Source organism: Peromyscus leucopus, chromosome 2, assembly GCF_004664715.2.
Source record: "Peromyscus leucopus breed LL Stock chromosome 2, UCI_PerLeu_2.1, whole genome shotgun sequence".
In the NCBI taxonomy this organism is placed as follows: Eukaryota; Metazoa; Chordata; class Mammalia; order Rodentia; family Cricetidae; genus Peromyscus; species Peromyscus leucopus.
In genome coordinates, this window is record NC_051064.1 from 140,215,842 (window position 1) to 140,228,866 (window position 13,025).

Here is a 13,025-nt window from a genome sequence, read left to right on the forward strand (position 1 = left end):
GCCAGGCTTGGTGGTGCACACCTGTAATTCTGTCACTAGGAGGCTGAGGCAGGAGGATCACTTTCAAGGTCAGCCTAGGCTATACAGGGAAATCGTGTTGAGGTGGGAGAGAGGAATAATTTACTCAGCATTCCCCTTTATGGGCAAAACCTCTTTTACATTTTGGTGTTTCCCCCCAGTCTTCTCTGAACATATTTTTTTAGCAAAGCAAATTTTCCACCTCTCCCAACAGCATCATCTAACAGCTTTGGAAACTTCCTGTTAATGATCACAGGTTGCAGTGTGTTATGTTATCTTTGTACGGTACTATACTTGTTGGAAATCAAGGTTGCCTTCACTTTGGGCTGTTATGAATATTGCTGAAATGAACATGTTTCATGTCAGAGCCTCTTATACAATCTTTATGAATTCCTGAGCCTCAGGGTTGGTGTGCTTACTCTTAAATTGTTTTTCTTCCCAATTTGAAACTTAGTTGCAAAACTGCTTTCTAGCTATCTTGCCTGCATTTCATCTAGTTGTTCAAAAGGCTTAAGTGGTGATTGGCTCGGGATCCCAGGGCCGGCTCTGTTACATGAGGCTGAGGTAGGAGGATCACGAACTGACTTCCTGAGGCCAGGGCTGCGGGGGATGGCCGACGGCAGAGGAGCTGGTGCGCTGGCACAGAATTTTGATGTTTAGACAACAATTTGGCCCCTGGCAGTTTGGTTTCCTAATTTTAAAGATCCTAACAGTGTCTGACACTCCAGAAGCATTCAATGCCATGTCTGAAGTGTTCAGCTTTGATTCCTCTGTTGTTGGTTTTTGTTTGTTTGTTTGTTTCCAAGACACCCGGGTCGCCGGTGAAATGGACAGGGTTTCTCTGTGTAGCCCTGGCTGTCCTGGAACTCACTCTGTAGACCAGGCTGGCCTTGAACACAGAGATCCGCCTGCCTCTGCTTCTCAAGTGCTGGGATTAAAGGCCTGTGCCACCTGCCGCCACCACCCAGTGGTCCCCTGCAGTTTTATAGTTCTGGTGATGGGAGCCGCCAGGCATCTGTTGTCAGGCATCTGTTGTGCAGCTAGGGCAGACATGCTGCTCTGCCGCCCGCTGTGGTGTGTGCTCAGTGAGTGAAGTTGAATGTGTGTGCTGTGCCCCTCCCCCTCCCGTCACCCTGTCCGCAGGCCGTGCCTCCATGTCTGTCATGGAGGCTCCTTTTCCTGCCCCAGCCCGGGCTGCAGCAATCCTGTGTACACCCCTCCCTCACTTGGAAGCCGAGTCCCTGGACAAATGGACTCCCGGTGTGCCACCAGGTGCCCTGAGTCCCTTCCCTGCAGGGTCTGGTCGGCAGGACAGGCAGGATGCAGTAGGCACTTGTTGCTTTCCTGCTTGTCATGACAGCCGCACTCTAATTTCAGTGTCTTTTCAAAGTGGTGGAGTTTTGTGGTTTTTTTCCTTGTTTGTTTTGTTTTGAGGCAGGAGCTCACTGTGTAGCCCTCACTGAAAGTCACAGATACCTATTTGCCTGCCCCTTCCGGAATCCTGAGTGCTGGTATTGAAGGCATGCCCCCACACCTGGCTTTGAAAGTGTAACTTTTAGCATAATATGCCTTTGGGATGAAGCAGAGGGAGCTGGTGGAGTGGATGCATGAACAGATGCTGATCCTGAGTCCCTCCTGTCTGTTGACTGTGGCGGCCCAGATCCCACAGCGAGCATGGTGGCCCCTTGCTGAGAATCCCGGGTTGTCCTGAGCAGTTGGTCTTAGGCTGGACTCAAATTCACCTTTTCGTTGCACACGAGGGTGGAGAGAGCTGTGAGGGTTGGATTTCAGGAGAAATGCCTAATCTCCGTAAAGAGTGGATTGTTTCCACATCACCCCTGCTAGCGTTTATTTACAGTGCCCATTGATCATGAAGGATCTTTTATTAATGTGCCTCCTGAATGAGTGTGTCTCCATTACTCTAGGCAGCTCACTGGACTAGTCAGTAGTGTGTGTGTGTGTGTGTGTGTGTGTGTGTGTGTGTGTGTGTTCCTTTAGCTGTGGGAATGGTTGTTGCTCTGCCTTGCTCTCCCCTGCCCTCCCCCACCCCCACACACCCAAGTGTCTGGACTACACATGAGAGTGGGCTGGAAGAGATGCAGCAGAAGTTCTTTCTGGTTAGGACCCGATTCTCTCAAGAGCAAACAGATGGGCTACGGAGATGGTGCGGGGCGCACTTGCCTCACAGCCACGAGAGCCTGCATTCGTATCCCCAGAACCACGTACAACCAGACGTGGTAGCACACATTTGGAACTCCTGCCCTAAGACAGGATGAGATGGGAAGTGGAGACAGGAATCCCCAGAAACTCGCAGGCCTGCTAACCTGCTGAAAAAGGTTAGACATGGTGAGAGGACCAGTACCAGAGGTTGTCCTCTGATCTCTTCAAGCACACACGCGTGTACACACACACACACACACACACACACACACCTAAGGGCTAGATCTGTCAGGAACATGCCAAGTGGCAAGCACTAAGCCCTGGAAGAGCTGCCCAGTAAGTGGCCTGCATCTGTTGTGCATGGACGCAGGTGGAGCTGGGAACAGAGGCCAACAGGGAGGTTGTAGCAGCTCTGCTTCGGGGCTTTCGGTCTTTGGAGGATGCTGTGTGGCAAAGAACTGGGATAGCTTGGACATGGGTCTGGTAAACAGAAGGACTGTCAGTGGGAGGAAGAAGAGCTACAAGCAGCTAGTGCTTTGTGATTAGGCTGCCTGTAAGAAGGGACGGTCCCCAGGTGGCCGTCAGCAAAGACTGGAGGCCAGTGCTTCGGGGTTGTGTAGGGACCGGGACTTTGAAGTAATTGAAGTCCCCCAAGAGTCTGTGGTGCTTTTTTTTTTTTTTGTTTTGTTTTGTTTTGTTTTGTTTTTTTGGTTTTTCGAGACAGGGTTTCTCTGCGTAGTTTTGCGCCTTTCCTGGAGCTCACTTGGTAGCCCAGGCTGGCCTCGAACTCACAGCGATCCGCCTGGCTCTGCCTCCCGAGTGCTGGGATTAAAGGCGTGCGCCACCACCGCCCGGCATCTGTGGTGCTTTTTAAGAAACAAAGATCTTAACTCAAAATTCCTGCTACTTGATATGGGCTTTTTCCATTCCACTCCAAGTGTGTGTGGCTGCATTCTACAGGAATAGGGTGTCTGCAATGGTTTTAAAACTCTGATGCCCACCCATGGGGCTGAAACAGCCCTGCACTTCACCTGCCTTTTCCTCAGGTTGTGTCCACTTCAAGTGGACAGTCAAGGCCAGCAGGCTCCTATGGGCAGGCAGTCGCCATTGAGACCTACCTCCACGCTCCTCCTTGAACTTGCAAGGTCTTAGAGGGAACTCAGGCAAGAACAAATCTGGCCGTGAGCAAAGCTGTTTTCCATCGTTGATTGGAAACGGATTCCTACCCTGCCCCTTGCTCTGGAATTAATCTTCCTGTGCGAATGAGCTAAGCCATGCTCCTCAGCCACAGGGGAAACCGGAAGAAAGTGAAGGAACCTTGCTGGTGCCAGTGCCGGTGCCGGTCTCCCGGGTCATCCCCACTGGGGACTCAGGCACAGCACCCGAGTCTTCTCCTTTTTGGTTTCCGAGCAGAGGAACAGACACAGCCCCTGGCATGGTCCTCGGGCCCTGTGCAGAATCTCTCGGGAGACAGCACACAGACAGATGGGCCAGGCCCCTGCCACATAGAAGCCAGGGGCATCAGCGGTGGGAAGCCTAGGGGGGTCATCTTGGGAAACTCCCCCTTTTCCTCAGCATGTTCTGGCTGCCTTTGGTTCATTTCCTAATAGAATTTTCTCATTACGATCTGCCTTCCCAAAGCTGCGGGGAGCATCACATTGCTGAGGTGCGCGGAGGGTGCCCCCCTTCCTCCCTGAGTTGCGCCCGAAGCACTGAGCTGTGCGTGTTTACAGAGTGCAGCCTCTGCCTGCGGCCCCCGTGTCCTGTCAGAGCCGCACTCCACAGCTCTCCAGCTTCTCCCCAGCACTTATCCCAGCTGGCAGAGCTGTGACAAGGGTTTCCATAAGCGTTCCCACGATCCTTTAAGTGAGGAGTGTGACCTCGGAGCCATGGGCCTGGTCCCTCCTGCCGGGGGAGGTGGTGGGAGGTAAGAACAATACTCAGATGGATGGATGGATTCTGTCTGGCCCTCTGCAGAAAGCTGAACATTTGTTGGCCATGCAAACACTTGTTCTCTGGGGAGTCAAGGGTTAGGAGAGAAAAGTGAGTTGCCCTCTGCCTATCCCTGAGCAGAAAGCTAAGGAAACACCCCCCTCTGCTTTCCTGAACTCGGCTCTGTTCTATCTGGTTGCAGAATTTATGAGCTAACCATCAGACAAACTTGGCAAAGTGAAGCAAAGATGTTTTCTCTTTTTGTCATGAGTGAGTGAGTTCTGAAGCTGGCTTTGCTGAGGCCCCTGGGTAGCAGTTTATCTGGCTTCCCTGTGCTGGGGTGGGGGTGGAGGGATCCTGGATAGATGCCTTTCTGATGCTACAGTACTAGGACATCTTGTGTGACAGTAACCCTACTGCCCCTGGTGAGTTGTCCTCTGGTGCAGGACCCTTTCCTCACCCCAGGTCTCACACTGCCATAGTCTCCAGGCAGCTCGGGCATTCACAGGACTGAGAGGCAGAGGCAGTCAAGGCTCGGTGTATTGTCTCTCTTGGAAACCATTCCAACGTTAATTGGGCAAGTGTGTCTCCCAGTGCTCGGTGGGGTTCTGTATGTAGCCATCTGTAGGTTAGCGATCTACAGTGTAGAGGTAATCGGGGGCGGCACCCTGGTCTTTCCCTCCAGTCTCTTCCTTTCCTGGCCTCTGAGCCATGTGGCATTTCTTACCTTTACAGAAAGCTATGAGACTGTTTGTCATTTTTTGAGCGGTCAGCACTGGAGGTCTATCCCAGGGCCTTGTGACTGCTGGAGCTCCAATGATTGAGCTGTATCCCCAGCCAAGGCTGTTTACCTTTAGTGGAAGTGGTCAGATTGGCAGATGCACCAGGACGAGAGTTTATCTGCCTGGGGACGGGAAGTGCCGTCTGAGGAACTGAGTGCTGGGATCTGTAGAGATGTGTTCTCCTGGCCTCCCAGCGGTCCCTTCACACAGGTGCACAGAGAGATGCACAGCCCAGATCAGCATGCTCGTCCATCCCCTTGATCTGGCCGTGGAAGCGTCCCGGCTCGTGGATCCTCGGGCCTCCAGGGCACAGTCTCAGCTGTGCTGTGATGTAGAGTCCAGCACTGTTCCCTAGAGGTGGCCAGCGAAGCCCTTAGTTTGAAATGTGAGACTTCTTTACCTTCTCATTCCTTTTCTCTCCTGTTGACTCATGGCCCACGTATGTATTAGTCACCCCTGTTTCCTCTCTAAAGAATAGCACAGAGCAGAGATCACCACGATCCTTATCTTCTGGGGAAAACCTGAGCTTGGAGTTCAGAGGCTAGCCGCAGGCTGTGCACGCACACCTGGTGGGGTCTGAATTTGCTGACCACCTCTGTACCATTCCTGGGGTGCTGCCCACTTCCTCTGCAGCTCAGTGGTCCTCCTCACCTGCACACCAAGGGTGCTGCCCGCTTCCTCTGCGGCTCAGTGGTACCAAGCCAGATGTTGAGTAACTGACTCCTCCTCCTGTGGAAATGTCACAGAGAGGTGGCAGGGTCTTAGGACAGGAGGATGGATTTATTTAGGGCTGTGTGTTACAATCCCAGAGAGGAGGTCGAGGCAGGCAGAGCCCTTGAGCTTGCTAGCTAGCTCCCATAGCCTACCTAGTAAGTCCCAAGCCAGTGAGAGGCCTTGTCTAACTAGTAAAGTAAGAAAGGGTTGTCCTCTGGCCCTCAACGTACGTTTGTGCACATGCACATGTACCTACACACACACACACACACACACACACACACACACACACACACACACACACACAAAGCTATAGCTGTATTTTTGCTGATGTCTCTGTGGCTGTGAGGTGGAGGCTGCCATTTTGGCTTAGTGGGAGCTGGCCTGACCTCACCAGGCTGCTTTAGATGGTAGTCTGATAGCATGGTACTCCACAGTACTGCCCAGGATTGAGCTTAGTTCCCGGTCAGCATGACGTTTTGGAAGTGGGGCAGGGGGAGTTGGTGCCTCCCTCTCTAGTTCTTTCTGCCCATTCAGGGCGTTCGACTCCTTCCCTTGACAGCTTCCTTTGAGACACTGCACTCAGCATTCATTCGAGAACAGAGGATGGGAGGGCTTCGAGCCTCTGCAGGTGCGGCTTGCTGGCAGACCAGCTCAGATGAGCCACGTCTGCAGATGGAAGGCTGACTAGGCCCTTGGTAGAGATTGCCTTGGTCTAGCTAAAGAACCAAAATGACTGCCTTTGACAGGATGGATTTTTCAGCCCTTGTTAGAGGCTACCTACTTGTGTGCCTTCAGGTTAACCAATAAGCAGAGGACAGGCGTGGCTTGAATTTTGCGTAGAGGCATTGGAGCCTGGCCTCTGGACATGGTGTTAGACTGTGGGTTTCTTTACAGGCGCTTCTTAAACACTGCCTTCCAGTGACCCTCCATAGGAGATAGTGTGGTTGGTTCCATTTAACAGATGGAAAAATTTAGGCTCAGGAAGGTGACAGACTTGTCCAGACCCCCACTACTAGGACTTGGCAGGTGCAGGCTTGACACCCTCCACTGTCTTGCTACTGAGGTCCTGTCTGCCAGCCACGGATTTGCCAGGTGTCTGTCGTGGGTCTTGAACAGTGAAGCTAGGAAGTATCATTTTTTTGACATTTCCCTGCCCTGTGGGTCCTGATGTAAACCAGAAGAGAGGATTAGCAGGTCTTAGTTTAAATTTGCAAGCATGCCTGGCAGTGGTGGCACACATCTTTAATTTCAGCACTCAGGAGGCAGAGGCAGGCGGATCTCTGAGTTCAAGGCTAGCTTGGTCTACAGAGCTAGTTTTGGGACAGCCAGAGCTACACAAAGAAACTCTATCTTGAAAAACAACAATAACAAAATTGCAAGCATGTCACATGTTGGTAAAATATTGCATTGTATGTTTCCATCAGCAGAATAGCGTTGGTGACATCGTGGAGGGGTGCGGGGACAGGTCCTTGCAGGATTCTGTCCTGCTGTTCTGTACCTGTGATTGACAGTTCAGTGTGGTGTCTAATCTTTGAGCTGGGACACACAGACAGCAATTTGCAGAAGTTGGGTGTAGTCTATCAAATGTTGTCACATATGGGCCTGGGAAGTAGGAAGAAGTCACCAAGTTCAGAGGTGCCTTTGCCTAGAGCACCACTGTTTCACAGCACACAGTACAGCAACTCCAGTGGATAGCAGTTGCCCATACACTCAAAATAGCTAGTAGAGAGGACTTGGAATGGCCCTGCCCGAGAAGTGGTGTGTTAGAGGTAGTAGATAGGCCTTGGTCTGATCAGTACACGTTGTGGGTGAGTTTACAAGTTAAAATACGTTTTAAAATAGACATGTGCTATTGGTTTATTTTTCCTGTGCCAGGGCTTGAACCAGGGATTTATGTGTGTTGGGCAAGCAACTTTACTGCTGAGTTACATCCCAGCCCACCCAGTGCTTATTTGATGCACAAGTATTGTGTTCCTTTTAAGCCTCCCTCTGGACCTAAATCAAGAAACAGCCCTGTCATATTTGTAGGTAGAATGCTTGGGTTGGTGGAGACTTCATTAGCCCCTCATTCCTCCACATTCTTTACATATTGCTGCTTTGAGACCTTTCTATTTGTGCTGTTGGCCGATTGGACCTGATTTGGCATACCCCCACCCCATCTTTGAAAGCTGTGCAGTGCTTTATTGGGGTAAACCCATGTCCAGATATTATAGATTGCATCCAGGCTACCTTGTAACTATGTTTAGGAAAAGGGTTTTGTCGGCTGGCCACGCCTGCTACAAAAGGCATTCACTTCTCTTGGCCAGTGCATGTGTGGACCTTTTCCAAACAGTTTTCTTCTGTGTTTGGAATACAAGGACACTGGATTAATTGTCTGGCTTTTGAGAAGAGTCTTCTTGCATTTCTGGTGCCATTGAGGTGGATGTGGACAGCACACATGCCATTTATTGAAGAAGTCTTGGGATTGCCCCTAATTATGTGTCTAGCTGCCAGTTGACAAAGTGGAGGATTAGTCGATGGTTATATGAAACCAGCCAGGATCGTGCAGAGGCGGCAGCTGTAGACATCTGTGAACCATTAATGAGCAGCCCATAGGTGATGGCGCCCTGTGGACTCTTCTGAAGGGGCCAGGAAACCATCAACCAGAGAAACTGTCTCCAGAAGGCCTTAGTGTTTTCAAGAAATCACCTGTCAGTAGTGGTGTGTGTGAGACTTGGTTGTAATCCAAGGAGACAGATTGGTGAAGGACTGCCCCAGCCCTGCCCAGCCTGAGAGAAGACTCGCTGTTGCTGATTGGTTCTGAGCCAGCAGCCTGTTCCTGGAAGTTGATGTTCGGTGGAGCCTGTTGGTTAGCGGTCTGTGTAGACCGTTGGGGCATGAAGACCAGTCGTGTCCTAGTGCTGTGGCTCCAGGGCAGGTGGCCTAAGCTTCCTGGCTCCCTTTGCTTGCCTGTGAAACTGGTGCCATCCTCCCCAGGACACGGGCTGCTCATCAGTGGCTCAGTGACAGCTGCCATGTTACTGTCTCCCCTTTTCTTTTGAAGTTGGTTTGCATGTTGAATATTCTTAACGATGAGCAGTTCACCTGGAAACTCAGAGTGGTCTGAGTCGTGTGTTCCCCTCCTTCCCTCTCTAACTTCCTTCCGGTGAACCCAGGGCCTGCCTTTCAGTGCTGTCACGGTCAGGTCTCCCGACAGAACCTCCACCGTACTGTTGGTTGAGGAAGCCAGCCCAGCCTCGTTCCTCAGTCTCTGCTTATGACTGAGCAGGTGGAAAGCTCAGGTGTGGAGTGAAGGGTTTGTATCTGGGTCCCGGTCCACTTGCTCTTGAGTTCCAGTCTAGTGAGTTCCTGGTCAATCTGGGCCACAAGTTGCCTCATTGAGAAGGTTTGGAGATTCCCGTCAGTGTAACAGCCCTGTGTTTTCAAGCCTGGCCAGGTAAGCAAGCTACTCGTGCGAGGATTCTGCTCCAGGTCATCCAGCTGGCATAAGCAGGCCCAAGAACATGCTGGCGGAGTCTGGCGGAGTCTGGCGGAGCCAAGCACTGACTCCGTCTGCTGTCTGACCTGGGTGTTTCTCTGCTTTGCCATCCCTGTTGCCTTAGTATGTCCAAGGCATGGAAACAGACAGCCACCGCCTGCAGAAGTACTGGCTGGGGGTGGTTTTAGCACACAGGACATATGTGCGGGTACCATAGGTGGCCACCATCTGTGTGTAGGAGAAGTGGAGGGTACAGGAGGTGAGGGCAGCTGCCGTCCACAGCAGGTAGAAGAGCCCGAAGTAGACCTGCTTGCTGAGAGCAGTCTACCATCGTCAGGAGATGCCAACACAGCTGTCCCTCCCGAGACTCTGGGACCTGGTCCTTCCAGAGAACCCCGCCTTTCCACCAGGTTTGCAGAGTGAGTTCCAGTCCCCAGGAAGAAACTACCCAGAGTTCTGCAGGCTGAGACTGCAGGCAGAAGCGCAGCTCCAGCTCTTGCCTGTGACTCAGTCCGGATGCGCCAGTTCCTAAAGGACTGTGTAGGAGAAGGGCCATCCATGGTGGTTCGAGAGCGAGACGGGGAGCCGTGTGCAGGTTGCTGAGTTTCCGCTGGAGCAAACACAGTGGAGAAGTATGGGGCAGTTCCCACTGTGGGGTCAGCTGTCTAGGCACCTTGGGGCTCTTCTAGGCCTGTTACCATGCTCCGGGGTGGATGTTGGCTTTCGGGTCTGTCCTCTGTTGGTGCTGAGTGACTTGGCAATTTCAGTGACCCCCTCCTTCCTAGAGACTTGGCAGCCCACATGGAAAGCCTGTGTCAATAGAGAGAAACCAGGCAAGAATGGGCCCTAGGGTGCCCAGAGGGTGCCCTGCAGAGAAGCCCTGTCGTTATGCCCCAGTGAGTTCCACAGTGTGGGAAAGATGTGCTGTCAAAATGACATTGCTTCTGCCACCATGCTGGGCACTTTAAATAGTTCGTTTTTCTGTCAAGATAAGGCACACGAGCTAGCAGGCCAGGCAGTTCAGGGACCTGAGCTCCCTCCTTCCTGAGGTGTCACCATCCTCTAGGGCCATCTGCATGATCTAAGACAGCACTAGATGGTTCGTGGTATGTCACATGATGTTTGTGTTAGCCTGTTTTAAAAGATGTCGGTGACCCAGCCATGGCAATGTGCAGTAGACGCCGAAGTTTCAGGGAGGTACCTCTGTCCAACCAGGTATTGCTTTGACCTCTTCGCAGATGGAAACAAATGCCGCCCCGAGGGTACTTTGTTTGTGCCTGGCCGCATTCATCAATGTCCCTCCCAGAGGCAGTCATTCAGTACAAGAATCACTTTTCATTTTATGAAACCAAAATGTGCATTTTTCTGGAGTGACCTGGCGCAGAGGCTGGGTTTGCCCTCGATTCTCTCCCAGATAGCCCCCAGCACAAACTGTTCTAAGTCCCAAGGCAGAAAGCAGATTCTGTTTTTAAACAATTGCTTGCTGGGTCACGAGACCATCTGAGGCCAGTCCTGGTCAAGTGAGACATGTCTGTGGTAAGTCAGCCCAGCCTCCAGGCGCCAGCAGCCCCCCCCACCCCCAAGTGCTGTCTGTGAAGTGAGTGTTCGCTAAACCTCCCAGGAATGTAAACCGAGGCACCAGCTCTGCAGGCTCCAAGGCCTCCAGGGTTGTTTACATACAGATCCTCTACAGTCCAGATCTGCCCTAACCAGTCAGGGAGACCAGGCCTAATCCTGGTCCTCTCTGGAGTTAGATATGCCATGTTTCAAAGGATGCCCAGACCACATGCACTCTGAACTTTAAAACCACCTCCTGTCTCCTAGACACTACCTCACCCTCTCTCTCCGCTCTGCCCCTTAACTGCGGACTCTGCTGTCTTTGGAAGGAGAGGTGGGGAGAAGGCCCTTTGCTGGTCTTCTCTGCACAGAGCTCATCTCTAGTGAGACTGCCCCCCAGTGGTCATCACAAGAATTTTGCATAATACTGTCATCCAACAAGATTGCCCAAGGCCTGGTGTCTCCAAAGTTTCTCCAGCCTTTTCTGTGGGTTATCGGCTCAGGGACATCCTGCCAGGTCATTCTGGCTTAGGGGCTTATATTGTAGTCACAGTGAGAGCTGGAAGTGCCTTAGGGCCAGTCTCTTTCATGGAGCCTGAGCTTCTCTTCCAGTCTCACCTCTCCTCAGCACTCACTCAACATTAGGCTTGCTGTAGGATTGTTGAAACAGTCACAGACTCACCCCACTTCCAAGAAGACAGAGGTACGGACACAAGTGGGTACAGTAGGGGGAGGGTGACCAGGCACGTTGTACAGGGTAGAGTGCCTAGTTAGGCTGATTTTGGAAAATTAGTCTCCTGTGATGCAGGTGTTGACATTTCTCTGTGGAACTCTTCAGAAACTTGTAAACGTACACAGAGCAGTGGATTTTAAAGTTAAGAGTCCAGAGAACCTAGCGCAGAAGTGCAAGCCTTCCCTCTGACAGAGATGAAAGCACCCACTGATGGAGTGATGGGGCTCTATGCCAGGGCCCAGGCTAAACAAGCTCTGAGTGGCTGGGGAGTAACTGAGTACAAGTCACTCCTGATAAGGCCCAGTCACCTCCCACACCAGATCCCAGCTGCTCGTCCCCTCCCTGTGCTGTGCTGGCGCTCAGGACAGGAGGGTTCTCATCAGCCCTTCCCTTCCTTTTGGACTGCTGAGGTGCAGTGTGGCCCTGCAGGCCCCCCAGGAGCTGCCTGGGGTACAGACACCCCCCCTCCATGTCCCTGGGAGTCTTCTGGGCTTTATCAGCGCTGGGATAGTGTGTGTACTGTGTTCAGCCGGGGCTTATCACAGGCTGGGACATGCCTGGCGCTTGGTGTCCCCTCCATAGGTACTGACACGCTTTCTTTGTTGATGATTTCCTAGGGACTGTCTCTGTGTGTGCTTAGCAGGGCAGGTTTGACTGTCTGCAGAAGACTGGATGACACTCTGGTACCAGTCTGTACTCTCCAGGGGATATTTTAGCCTGTGGTATTTTATTTGACTGTTAGTTCTCGTCCATGTGGACATTATTTTACTTGTTGCCAGGCATGTTAGGCAGTTTTGTGACTTTTTTTTAAGTCCTGTGAAAGCCAGCAAGAGCCAAATCTTTCCTACCTCCGCTGATGTCCTTCAGAAGCTTCCGCTCTTAACGCTTTCAGACCCTCAAGCTCTTGTCCCAGCTGATTTTTTTTTTTTTTTTTTTCTTAATTGAGTCTGATTTTTTTACTGCCCTGTAAGCTCTGTAAAGACCAGGGACTTTGTGTTCACTACTTAGCATCAAAAACAGAGCTTGTTTCCTAGGAGACAATAAATAATTATTGAGTGACTAATTGAATGGGCAGAGAGTTGTGGAAGGTGAAGTGAAGTGGCCTTTCTTTGGCTACTTCCTTTTCATCCCATCCCATAACCACCGTGTTCTGGGCGGGAGAGCCCAGAAAGCTTGCTTTCTGAAGGAAGGCATTTGGAAGCAGCCATTTTAGTCAAGGGGTTGGAGTTTGCAAAAAAAGGAAGTAACTGTGAGGGAGGTCAGCCTAAGAAGATGGGCACAGGAACCAAGTTAATCACTCCATTTTGCTGTGCCTGCCTGTGTCTTCATGTTCTTTCATGTGCACATCCCACAGCAGGTGGCTATTTGGACAGGTCTGTGATAATTATGACTAAATCTCATACATCGGGCCAAGTTCGGGGCCTGGCCCAAGGTTGGCACTCAATGCCTAGTTGTCGAATTGTGAATCAAGAATGATGGTTTTATGGACAGGCAGGGGAGAGGGACCCAGCCATGCATCTTCAGTTAGAATGAGGAAGGAGGGGTAGGATCCATCTAGGAGGTATCTCAGAGGGCAAACAGGCCAAAGCCAGGCACAGATGGAAGTCACACAAACATCTAGCCACAGGAAGGACGTCCTCCTCTGCTG

General features: G+C 51.6%; 1 protein-coding gene across 5 annotated transcripts in view; it reads left to right on the top strand.

Moving 5' to 3' along the window:
* The window catches only part of Capzb (capping actin protein of muscle Z-line subunit beta), a 109,863-nt gene that overhangs the window by 33,122 nt on the left and 63,716 nt on the right, over window positions 1-13,025 (top strand). The gene's annotated exons all lie outside the window — the stretch shown is intronic.